This window comes from Halichoerus grypus, chromosome 9 (assembly GCF_964656455.1).
Source record: "Halichoerus grypus chromosome 9, mHalGry1.hap1.1, whole genome shotgun sequence".
In the NCBI taxonomy this organism is placed as follows: domain Eukaryota; kingdom Metazoa; phylum Chordata; class Mammalia; order Carnivora; family Phocidae; genus Halichoerus; species Halichoerus grypus.
Genome location: NC_135720.1, coordinates 115,842,030 through 115,854,937, shown reverse-complemented (window position 1 = coordinate 115,854,937; position 12,908 = coordinate 115,842,030). Strand labels below are relative to the sequence as shown.

General features: G+C 36.6%; 1 pseudogene; it reads left to right on the top strand.

The window, feature by feature from the left end:
- Positions 1–2,533: 2,533 nt before the first annotated feature.
- On the top strand, positions 2,534–3,155 carry LOC118548170 (high mobility group protein B1 pseudogene; annotated as a pseudogene).
- Positions 3,156–12,908: the final 9,753 nt, after the last annotated feature.

Sequence of the window (12,908 nt, the reverse complement as noted above, 5' to 3'; positions counted from 1 at the left end):
GAACAAGGAGACTATTGTTAAAGTGATCCAGGCAATAATTGATGGTATCTCTGTCTAGTTTGTGAGCTGCTAAAGTGGTGAAATGTGGTTGAATCTGGAGCAGTTTTTTCCCCCTAGCAGTAAGGGATGATTGCAGAGAAATATCAATGGCATTAAGGAGAATTATGGAGAACATAAGGCATTAAGGAGGCATTAAGGCATTAAGGAGAACATAAATGTGGGGATGAGATATCATGCAGACCAGAGTTAAAAGGACTAAGAACGCATCTGAGACAATGTCTGGAAACCAGAGAGAGGAAGAAAGGTGAACAGAAAGAGAATGGAAGGGGTTGTGAGAAAAGAAACCTCTATCTAATTGCATGTTGTTTATTGATTAACCAGAGGGCTCCTAAGTGGCAATTATTTATATAAGAGTTTATTAAATGAGAGTGTAACTTGGCCTAGTGTGGTAGATCATAATCTTAAACACTTTGCTTTGGGTATTTGCTTTCCTTGTTGATTGTTTTTAATCCATACTCTGTACCTGCACACACCTTTTCCTTCCCTTCAACTTCCAGAATCTTGGTCTCAAGCCCACGTGGCTTAGCCATGATCTAATAAGAGAAGTCAGTCACATGACTGAGATATCTGGGTCTAACCAATTGGTAAGCCTTAGCTCTGATTCCATCTCCCAACTTTTGGAAAATGGGAATGTAGCATATCTTAGTATTTCAATCATAAATTCTGATGAAGGGATATATTTTAGAGTTGGGGAGTTTCAGTGAATATTGGAATAAAGGGAATAAAGCTCATGTGAAAGTGAAATAATTATATATTTAGCCACTGCAAAAAAATTCCACAGTTAAATTGTTGGAATTCATGAATTTACCAAGGTTATTAGATATAAGAATAATATTTAAGAACTAAGGCATTTCTTTAGAACCAAAACATACAGAACATACAATTTAAAAAAGGTATACAAGTCACATTATCATCAAAATAATAAAATACTTAGAAATAGTATTCTTATATCTAATAATCTTGGTAAACTCATTAATGCCAATAATTTAACTGTGACATTTTTTGCAGTTCCTAAATATACAATTATTTCACTTGTACTTGAATAAATACTAAGAAAAAGGCTCAAAACTTCAATATTCTAAGTTTATGTTTAAAATATCTATTATTAAAGAGATGTAAATTATTACAAAATTGATCTATGGATTCAGTGAAATCTCAAACAAAACCTAAGCATAAGACTTCTGCTTTGGACCAAGATAGAGTAATAGGGGCTTGAAACAACAACAACAACAAACTGAATAAAATACATGAAACAATAATTTTTGAGACATTGGGCATCAGACATTGAAGGACAATGAACTGAGAGATAGAAAACAAATAAGGTAAACCCTATAATTGCATCCAATTGAAAGTTACCAGCCGTACAAAGAAACAAGAAAACATGAACTACAAGTAGGAGAAAATTCAATCAATAGACAAGTAACCAGAAATGACATAGATGATAGAACTAGTAGATAAAGACATTAAAAATTAGCATAACTATATTTCATATGTTCAAGAAGCTAGATGAAAGATTGACTATATTAAGTAGATACGTGGAAGATATATGTTAAAAGGCTCAAATCAAAATTCTGGATAGGAAAACTAAAATGTTTGACATGAAAACTACACTAGATGGGATTAGCTGCGGACAGATTTTGCAGAAGAAAAGATTAGTGAATTTGAAGACAGAGGCAATCCAAAATGAGATACTGAGAAAATAAGAAGTTGGGAAAAAAATAAAAAGTGCATCAATGGCTGTGAGACAATTCAAATGGGCCAAAATATCTGATTTGAAGAAATAATGACCCAAATTTTTATCAAATTTGATGCAAAACAAATCCAAAGATTTGTATCTCTACTAATACTAAAAACAAAACTAAACCAAAGCACATCATAATCAAATTTCTCAAAACCAGTGACAAAAAAAATCTTAAAAGCAGCCAGAGAAAAAAAGCAACATTATATAAAGTGGAACAAATATAAAAATGACTGATTTCTCACTTAAAATAGTGTAAGCCAGATGTGAGAGGAATAGTATTTTTAAAGTATGAAAAGAAAAAAAATGGGGCACCTAGGTGGCTCAGTTGGTTAAGTGTCTGCCTTTTGCTCAGGTCATGATCCCAGAGTCCTGGGATCTGAGTCCCACATCTTAGAATATTCAAGCTTCCTGCTCAGCAGGGTGTCTGCTTCTCCCTCTTCTTCTGCCCCTCCCCCTTGCTCTCTCTCTTTCTCTCTCTCTCTGGCTCTCTCTCAAATAAAGAAATAAAATCTTAAAAAAAGAAAAAGAAAAAAATCATTACCATCCTAAGGTTTATGTGATTTTAGGAAATACCAAATAGCTAAAACAATCTGAAAAAGAACAAAGAGGCTGTGTCTGACTCCGGCTCTCACAGCCATTGCAGTACAATGAGCTCCATAGAGACAGTTCCAGGGCAAGTGAGAGCCAGACAGCACTGGACAGTTCTGTGCCTCACTGAGAAGATAATTAAGCATGTGCAGAGGAGATCCTAAGAAGCCAAGAAGAAAATGTCATCATATGCATTCTTTGTGCAAATTTGCCAAGAGGAGCACAAGAAGAAGCACCTAGATGCTTCATTCAACTTCTCAGAGTTTTCTAAGAAGTGCTCAGAGAGGTGGAAGATCCTGTCTGCTAAAGAGAAAGGAAAATTTGAAGACATGGCAAAGGCAGACAGGAGAAATGAAAACTTATATCTTCCTTAAAGGAGAAACCAAAAAATTTCTAGGATCCCAATGCACCCAAGAGGCCTCCTTCAGCCTTTTTTTGTTTTGTTCTAAGTATCAACCAAAAATCAAAGGAGAACATCCCGACCTATCCATTGGTGATGTTGCAAAGAAACTGGGAGAGATGTGGAATAACACTACTGCAGATAACAAGCAGCCTTATGAAAAGAAGGCTGCTAAGCTGAAAGAAAAATGCAAAAAGGATATTGCTGTGTAGCGAGCTAAAAGAAAGCCTGATGCAGCAAAAAAAGGGAGTCATCAAGGTTGTATAAAGCAAGAAAAAGAAGGAAGAGGAGGAAGACAAGGAAGATGAAGAGAAGGCAGAGGAAGATGAAGAAGATGCAGATGAAGCCGAAGATGATGATGAATAAGTTAGTTCTAGCACAGTTTTTTTTTTTTAATATATAAAGCATTAATCCCCCTGTAAATACTCATTCCTTTTAAAGAAAAAAAATTGAAATGTAAGGCTTTGTAAGATATGTTTTTAAATTGTACAGTGTCTTTTTTTGTATAGTTAACATACTACCGAATGTGTCTTTAGATACCTCTGTCCTGGTGATATTTTCAGTAGCCACTAATCTTGCCTGGTACAGTATGGGGGTTGGAAATTGGCATGGAAATTTAAAGCAAGTTCTTGTTGGTGCACAGCACAAATTCATTATATATTCATTATATATATTTCAGTTGTCTCTGATGCAACTTATATGAAATAATTGTTGTTCTGTTAACTGAATACCAGTCTGTAATTTGAAAAAAAAAAAAAGTTACAGCTGCTTTGTTGACATTCTGAATGCTTTTAAATAAATACAATTTTTTAATATAAAAACTCCACAAAGATGGTGGACTCACACTTCATAATCTAAAATCTTGCCACAAAGCCACAGTAATCAAAAGAGAGTGGTACTGGCATAAGGATAGACATGTAGAGTAATGACACAGAACAGAGACTCCAGAAGTAACCTTTCACATATATGGTAAAATAATTTTCAATAAGGTTGCCAAGACCATTCAATGTGAAAAGAATCGTTACACGGTGTGAAAATTTGACATCCATATGCAAAAGAATGAAGTCAGACTCCTACCTTACACCATATACAAAAAATAATTCAAAACGTACCAAAACCCTAAATTTAAGAGCTAAAACTATAAAACTATTGAAAGAAAAGAAGATAAAATCTTCATGACTTTGGATTTGGCAATGGTTTCTTCAATATGACATCAACAGCCAGGCAACAAAAGAACAATTACATAAATTAGACTATTTTAATTTTTGTACATGAAAGGACACTATCAAGAGAAAGAAAACACAACCCACAGAATGGATTGCACAGATGAAAAAAATCTAATTAAAATAGTAGTAAGTCAAAGCTAATAATAAATCAAAACCATAATACATAATGAACAAATACAGTTTAATTCACTACATTAACAGAATAAAGCAGAAACAAAATTAAAAACAAACACCACACAAGTAACAACAAAAACTATGTGACCGTAGATGGTGCAAAAAGTTTTTGACAATAAACGACAACGAATGAAAATAAAATTATAAAAGAAATGAAATGTGCCCACAATAGACTTTAAAGTGCATGTCTTTAGCAACTTTATTCATAATAGCCAAAACACAGAAACATCCGAAATACCCATCAGCAGGAAAATGGGTGGAAAAATTGTGGCATATTCATATAATGGAATTCAACTAAAAAATATAAAAGGAATAAACTATTGACATATAAAATAGTTTATACCATAACATGGTCTCAACAACATTATATTGAGAGAAATTAAATACAATAGTGTATTATTATAATTATAAGAAGTTCATGAAAAGGCAAAACTAAAAACCTTAATGATAGAAATTAGACCATGGTTGCCTGGGGAAAATTGATATTCTAAATCTTGATTGAGGTGTGGGTTATTTGGATATGTACATTTGTCAACATTTACCAAAGTTTATACTTAAGATCTGGGCTTATAAAGACATATGTCTGTAAATTATACCTCAAAAAAAGGAGGTACTTCAACAATTTTTAGGAATAGGGCAGAAAGCCCAGACAATCCTACTAGACTTGTAAGACTACTGAATTATAAGGAAGACACTTCCTAGTTCACTTTATGACATTAATATATGGGTTGGAAGAGAGAAAAAAATTATTTTTCACCCTTTCATTGTAAGCATGCTTTCTTATATCCACTATTTCTTCAGTCTCATATTTTTAAAACTTTTGCTTCACAAATATGGGACAAAAGCCCTAAAATTCTCCCCTAAGAATATCATGTTTTCAAAATAAGGAAATCATATTTTACTACTATATTCTTGTAGCAGTAAGATATAATTTTCTCTGGAAAATATGATGATCCCTCTATTTTATGTGAGAAACAGAATTAGAAACAGGGAGAATAAGGTTGATTTAAAAAAATGCAAAACCACTATCAGTATTGGGGTAGCAAATAATGAAAATGTTTTGCTTTCTAGGAAGATATGATAACCAGCCTCCACAATGGCTCCTAATGTCCCTCAACCCACTCTTGTACAGTCCTCTCCCACATTTTATCAGAATTGGTCTGGACATCGCTATGATCAACTGAAACAGCAGAAGTGATGGTATACCACTTCCAAGAACAGCCTATGGAAGACATTGCAGCTCTGGTCCCTTTCTTTCATTGCTTGCTCAGCTGCATGTCTTGAATACTAGGTGGCTCAGTGGAAAGGTGCACATGATGAGGAACTGAGGCCTGTAGTCAACAGCCATGTGAATGAACTTTCTTGCAAGTAGATCCACCAGCCCTAGTCAAGCCTTCAGATGACTGCAACTTTAGCCAAAAGCTTAACTGCAACCTTATGACAGACTATAAGCCAAACTACCCAGCTAAACTGCTCCCCACTTTCTGACCTGAGAAATAATATGCATTTGTTGTTTTAAGCTACTAAATTTTGGGGTAGATAGCTAATTCACGGGGACCCTGTCATAATCTCTGTGGATTACAGTTACTCACCACCATGGTCCCAGAAATAAATGCCTATGTCCAGAATTCACCCAGTAGTTTTTCTTTAAATGTAGCATCTTTTCACTTAATATATCACTTTCTTTCTGGTTGAATACATTACATATTTGAAGATGTAGAATAGCCTGCCTTGACCCTCAAAATTAGTCCCCATCTCCTCTGATACAAGAATCCGGCTGCTGTTTCCAAAATACTGCTCATCATGGCATTATCCTAGCTCAACGTTTAATTGATAAATCATAGACATTTATTCTATTATAGAGAACTGGTAATTACCATGTGAGATTTTGCCTCCCACAAATGCCAGTTTCCCTTGTCCTACCTGTCTGCCCAAGAGCATAAGTCAATAATGGGAAGGAAGTGAGAAGGAGAAACTGGGGGCACCAAGTTCTTATAGGACTATTAGGTATTTCTGCCTTGTACCTCATTTTATCCTGGTTATAGATGCCTTGGGCCTAGGCGCAGGGTAATTTTGGACAGCACAATCATGTGCTTTACCCCATGTAAATTGGCAATCAGAAGTATGGAAAATGTTTTAAGTCTCTTGAAAATATCTGAAAGAGAAAGGGAATTTTCCCTCTTTTCCCTCAAAGAAGCTATTGATGGAGAGAGAAAACTTGCTTGGAAGGAATGTCCTCACCAGTGTTATTGTCCAAGAACGTTCACCCAAAGCCTAAAGCAGAACTTATCTATGCTATTTGCCTCAATCTTCTTTAGGCAGTGACAACTGGAGTCTTACCTTCTTCAAACTTTCTCACCTGTCCAGCTTTATGGAAAGAAGCTTTATTTTCTCCTCTCTTCCCCAACCTTATAGAAAGACCAGGAATGATCCTAATAGAGGAAATCCCTATTATCTCCTATTGTTCTTGAATTAGTATAATTCATAGCATCTCTTAACTGCCTTGGGTGGAGTGAAAAAGCAGGGAGAGGCAATGGGGTTGGGAAAAGAACCACAGACTTCTTTTATATCATGACCATCAAAAGTATAAAATTAATCCCAAATTCTGCTTAGTAAAAATACAAAAATTTAAAAATTTTTGGTCAGCCAACAAGCCATGTACCAATTCTCATTGCCCTTGCTTAGAAATATATATTGTAAGTGGCACAGCACAATATAGACTGGCATCGAAGTTCATTTGGCTACTCAACTGGATTGAAATATTAACCCTACTTCTTGATTAGCAGTGCTCAAGTCCAACTTCCTGCTAGGTTTACCTGAAGAGCTTTATAAAAAAGTACCATTACCAAGGTCATGCCTCAGACTAATCAAATAGAAATTTCTTGGGAGTGGGAGAGAAGAACAGAAGGGAGGGTTATGAATCAGTAATTTAAAAAATATTCTCAAGTGATTATACTGTGCACCCAGGATTAAGAACCACAGGTCTCAGCAGACATCCCCAAATCTCCTATTCCTTATCTAGTAGGTCAGGCTGAGCCTTCAAGGCAGGGTGAGGTGGAAGGGAGTGCATTGTTCAAGGACCCTCTTATCACACCCACCACAATGGGAAAAGACAGGAAATATTTGAACTCTGTTCTTCTCATTATGAGTTTCACCCACAATTAACTGAATGGTCTTTATCCATATCGCTATCTTCAGGAGTATAAAGATACTGAGGTGCCTCATAAAACTTTTGGATGTTACTAAAAATCAAAAGGGTAATTAAAGTATAAGTGGCCTTGGAGTAAAGCTATGGTAGAGTCCTTTGGTTCTACCTTGAATGTGTTACTTCATTTTTTTTATCTTCTAAATACTCTGACTTCAAATAATATATTAGGCAAGAGTGATCTTTGAAATGGAATTGCAAGAATAAGTGCTAGCTTATGAAGAAATTGAAGGTCATTACTCTGTAATTATACCAAATAAAATTTATAGCCATCTTATAAATGTAGAGAAGCCAGCCCAGATTTCCTTATGATGTAGAAAACAAAGGCAAAAGAAATATAGAAAAAATTAAATGTTTTTATAACTTACAGCCAGCCCATTGACAAGTACTTGGGACAGGCAGGGTGACCTTCCTCCAGGAACCCAACTGTTTCAATGTTAATACTTTGCTAGAGGGAAAAAAAACTTCAGCTTGACATTAGCCTGACTCCCCAGGATCCTGTAAAAAGTCCCTTAGGAAACTTCCTTTATCTCTACTCCCCCAAGATATATGTTAGCAATCATTCTCTAAACATGTGGCCCACTGATATACATCCAAAGAGTCTCGGGACTAAGGTTTTACTAGACAGTAGTAAATGACCCTCAAGATGCTGGAAACTTTGCTTCCAAATTCCTTAGAGGCTTATGCTATCCCTAATCCCCTCCCAACTTGAAAGTGTATAATCAGCCACTCTTCACAACCCCAGTGCAGCTCTTTCTGCCCATGGGTCCTGTCCCCGTGCTATAATAAAACCACCCTTTTTGCACTAGACATCTCAAAAATTCTTTCTTGACAGTTTGCTCCCGAACCCCAACTTTTCATCACTTATATCTGCTATATTAACTAGTCTATTTAATATTTTTTCTGAGTTGTTCATAGATAAATTAGAGAATTGTGAGTTCTACTTGTCATTCTAGCATGTAAGTTTATAAATTCATTGTAGATAATCTTCTGGTCACAACCCTTATTTTTTCTGACTTTAAAAATCCTGTAAAGCTCAGTATACTGGAGTATCTAGTTTTTCAATTCAACTTGTAATCTTTAGAAAAATCTTATGATTTCAGGTCTATTGATAACCACTTAAATTTCATCTCCACATCCAAATTGTGGGATTTTAAATGTCGTGGTCTGAAATATAGGCTGCTGAACATTTTAGACATCCCTTTTGTGTCTGTGAGCTCACAAAGGCATTTCTTGTAAAGAAGAAGAAAAGAAGAAGAAGGATAAGGAGAAAAAGAAGAAATTCTAACTCCAGCCAGGCTACTAGTGTCTTAGATACCATTTTTAAATCTCCAAAACAAATGGCTTGATTTTATCCTTTGTGGGTTTTCCAAAATTATAAATGTAGCCTCATCATTACTTAATAAGAAGTAACTTCTGGTGTTTTTTGTTTTGTTTTTAATAGTTCCCAATGAATGCTTAAGTATGGGAGGGAGCAGTGCATAGATGGTCATAAAAGAAGTACCCTCAATAAAGAAGACTGCAATATAAGGGGATTTGCATGGCAATGGCCAAAAAAATATTTGTCTGCACTGCATCCTAACATTTAGAATTACTAGTGTCAGGACAGCTTCATACTCTGTGTTTTAAACACTTTCTCTGTAGCGGATAGTGAACGCTAGAACTGAACTAGTTAAGAGTTGAAGTCTAGATTTACCATATTACAGTTTATACATTTTAAGTCTTGCTTTCCTCATCTATATAATGGGAATGATATAAAATTTACAAGGTATTGTAAAGATCTAATAAGATGCTATACATGAAATTTAGTATAATGTAAATTGGGCACTATGAAAACACTCACTATTAGTTTTGGTTTTGATTATTAATTTCAAAGGATACTGGTGTTAACCAGAAGGAAGGCCCAAGATGGAGTCACTTGCCCCCAGGGCAGCAAACCAAGACTTAACTGCAGTTTCAACTTGCCAGGAGTGGAATTTTAACCCAATCCATCTGGAATTTTCCAGTCAGTACCAATGAGGTGATTTGTCACAAGGGTCCTCAATCTCCCAGAGGAAGATGAGGTAATCTACCTAGTAAACCCCCTTGCCCTTATCCCTCTGGAACATGACCATGCCTGAAACATTTCCTTCTTTTCTTTTGCTAATAGCCTCTTCGGCATATTTCTTCCATTGATGTTTAACTATGACAAACTACTAACACATTTTTGTAAGGAGTTGTCTGAGAACACATATAAATGCCGTATTTATAACTTTATAATCTGACACCATGGTCCACCAAAAAAGCCCTAGGATTAATTTATGGGCAAATTATATTTCTCTTATCTTTGGTTCCTCCCTAACTTTATTATTAATACAAAAGATTTCAATTTTATAACTATGTATCCTTGGTTCACCTGTTTAGCTCTCTTAGAGTAAATGAATTAATGATTAACTTCATAAATCAGCCAAGACATTCACACCCCCCAAAAAAAATTATTGCAGAGTTAACTGATGAGGGAGCAGAAGGCTAGCTGAAGACAAAGCACAAGATGACACACTGCAACACCCCCCCACACTCCTGGGTGGGACATGAGTGACATTCTCCCAGGAATCTCCCAACTATCTTAATGTTAATGCCTTGCTAAAGGGAAAAACAACCTTAATTTGACAGTGGCAAGGCCTTGGTATCCCGTGAGTCTTTAACATATGAAAATCCTTTTGAAAACCTCCCTTTTCCTTACCTCCCCCAACTCCCAAGTATATAGTCAGCTACCCCTCACAAACCCAGGGCAACAGCTCTTTCTGCCCACCTGTCCTGTCCCTGTACTTTAATAAAACCACCATTTTGCACCAAAGATATCTCAAGAATTCTTTCTTGGTCGTTGGCTCCAGACCTCACCCCACCAAACCTCACCTGTGTTCCAAAACCCCATCATTAACCATTTCTTTCTCTAAAACTGGCAAAAATCCTGTTCATAGCAGTATATATCACATGATTCTAGATATCCAACAACACAAACAATATTTCAGGAATGAATGTGATTTTCACAAATAAATCTAGATGCAGAGATTATAGTTTTGATGTACAAAATCAAGAAGACAGTGGAATATTGTACACCTGAAACTAACATAACACTGTATATTGACTATACTGGAATTAAAATTTTAAAAAAATAAAAAAAACAGTGGAATGCCCTTGTGTATGGGATATGGAACAGAGAATTGACTTCAGAGAATCTAGATTTATATATCACTGACAGCATTTGCCATAAGCAATGGCATAGGTTGCCTAAAAAAAGCAGAAGGAAAAGAAAATCCTTGTAGTTACCAAAGATAATTTCACACATATTAATCATTCAACAACAATAATAAATAATATCAATATATGTTAGAAATTGGTATTTTAAAAATGATGAAAAATTTAATTTACGAAAAAAAGTGAATTCAGTGTCTTCTATGACAGAAAAGAAATGCCTTCCAGAAATGGCACGATGACAGTGTTACAGGACGTTTTTCTCTGTTGGTGCCCATGGTTCTTGGTCTCACTGCTTCAAGGAATGAAGAGGTAGACCAAAGAGAGGGGTGGGCAGCAAAGCAAGGTGTATTGAGTGATGGCGAAGTGATAGCACAAAGCTCCCGAGGAGGGAGGGGACCTGAAAGGGTTGCCACTGGAATTTCTAAGTCTAAAGGTTTTTATGGCTTACTGGCCAATGTTTTAATCTGATTAACCCTCCCTGCACCTGTCATCCAATCAGGCTTTTGTCACATGGGAAAGGGTGGAGGGCTCCTTCCAGGGTGGTGTAAAATCCTTTTAAGAGTGGTTTCCTCTTGGGTTGGCGGAGGGGGGAGTGTCCCTGTCCCTGTCCCTGTTTGCCTGCCTTCCAACTATCCTTAATCAACAGGACCATACCTCCATCTCTTGGCTCTGCTGTGCTTCAGATTAATTTCAGATTGAGGTAGGATCCATCTTTAGGGTGATCCACAGTATTGCTAGGGTCAAATCTTAAAAGATTTAAGCCCAGTAAAAGATACAAAGCTTTCCATCTTGGCAGCTTTTATAAGTCCAGAGATTCCCTCTAAATGGATCATCTTGGATAACATACTTCCCAAAACAATTATTGTGGCTGAGGAGATTTGATATATGAACTGGCTCAGCCTTAATCACGTATTTAACCCAAGTCCAGGGTTTGGAGCTTCACTCAAAAGTCATGTACGAAAAACATGAAGATATGGTTTTGATGTAGTTTTGGAATATAGGTGAGGTTCAGTGGGGTGGAGTCCAGAGCCAACGACCAAGAAAGAATTCTTGAGGTGTCTTTGGTGCAAAATGGTGATTTATTAAAGCATGGGGACAGGACCTGTAGGCAAAAAGAGCTGCTGCACTGTGGTCTTGAGGAGTGGCTGATTATATACTCAGGAGTTGGGGAGATGAGGACAAAGGCGGTGTCCAGAAGGACTGTCATATGCTAAAGACTCTCGATACTAGAGGCCTGGTTATTGTCAAGCCAAGGCTGTTTTTCCCTTTAATGAGGCACTAACATGAAGACAGTTGGGAGTTTCCTGGAGGAAAGTTACATTCCTCCTATCATAGGTCCTTGCCAATGGACTTCAGGTTCAAAAGAAATTCAACTTTATTTACATTTCCTTTTGCCTCAGGCCCCCTTAATTTTATGGAGGGGAAGGTGATGTTAGGGCTTCAGGAAACTGAGTTATGGGTCTCTAGAAGTTAGGTTATTGATAAGAAAGCTTCTTCCTTGTAAATCACTAGGACATTTGTAAACTGAGGGAGACTCCTGTCCTGCAGGACTGTGATCTCTATCAGCTAACCACTTATTTTTCCTTTAGGGCAGCCAGGAGTGCCAGAGGAATGTCACATATATCACATGGGGGCGGGGGGAGGGGTTGTCAGCTTCTGCTTTGTCCTCAGCCAGCCTTCTGCTCCCTCATCAGTTTCTCAAAAGAATTTTGGGGTTCTCAGGAGAAAAATTAGAAGAGAATGCTTGGTGTGCAAATATAACTCATATTTATTTTAAGATATAGGAGTAGAAAATACCAATTATGGTACGTTGGAAAATCTCACCCTACTTTGTTTCACATTGGCCATGGTGTATATATAACCTTTATTTTTTTAGTAAAAAATTACTCTTTGAACCCTGCTGTTTCCTCCTCTTTTTTATGTGTTTTCACTGGAGACTTCATTTATTCTTCTGGGATAGGGAAACAGAAGGGACCCCATGGGGAAAAAAAAAAACAAAACCTTTTTACCTGCACTCTCACCTTACACATGCCTTATGGTTCAGATAATGTGTCCTCATTACAAAGTCAAGGCGTTAATGATATCTTTGGAGTCTTCCAGTGCAATAGATAATATCTAAGAAGTGACTGGGTGGAATGTCATTTACATTTTCCAGACCACTGACTCACCATGACCCCTGGTTCCCAGGCATAAGCAACTTACTGAGGTCACCTAAACCCTTGTCTTTGTTTTAAGTAGTTCCTGGATGCCTGAGAAGACATGTACACCAGACCATAA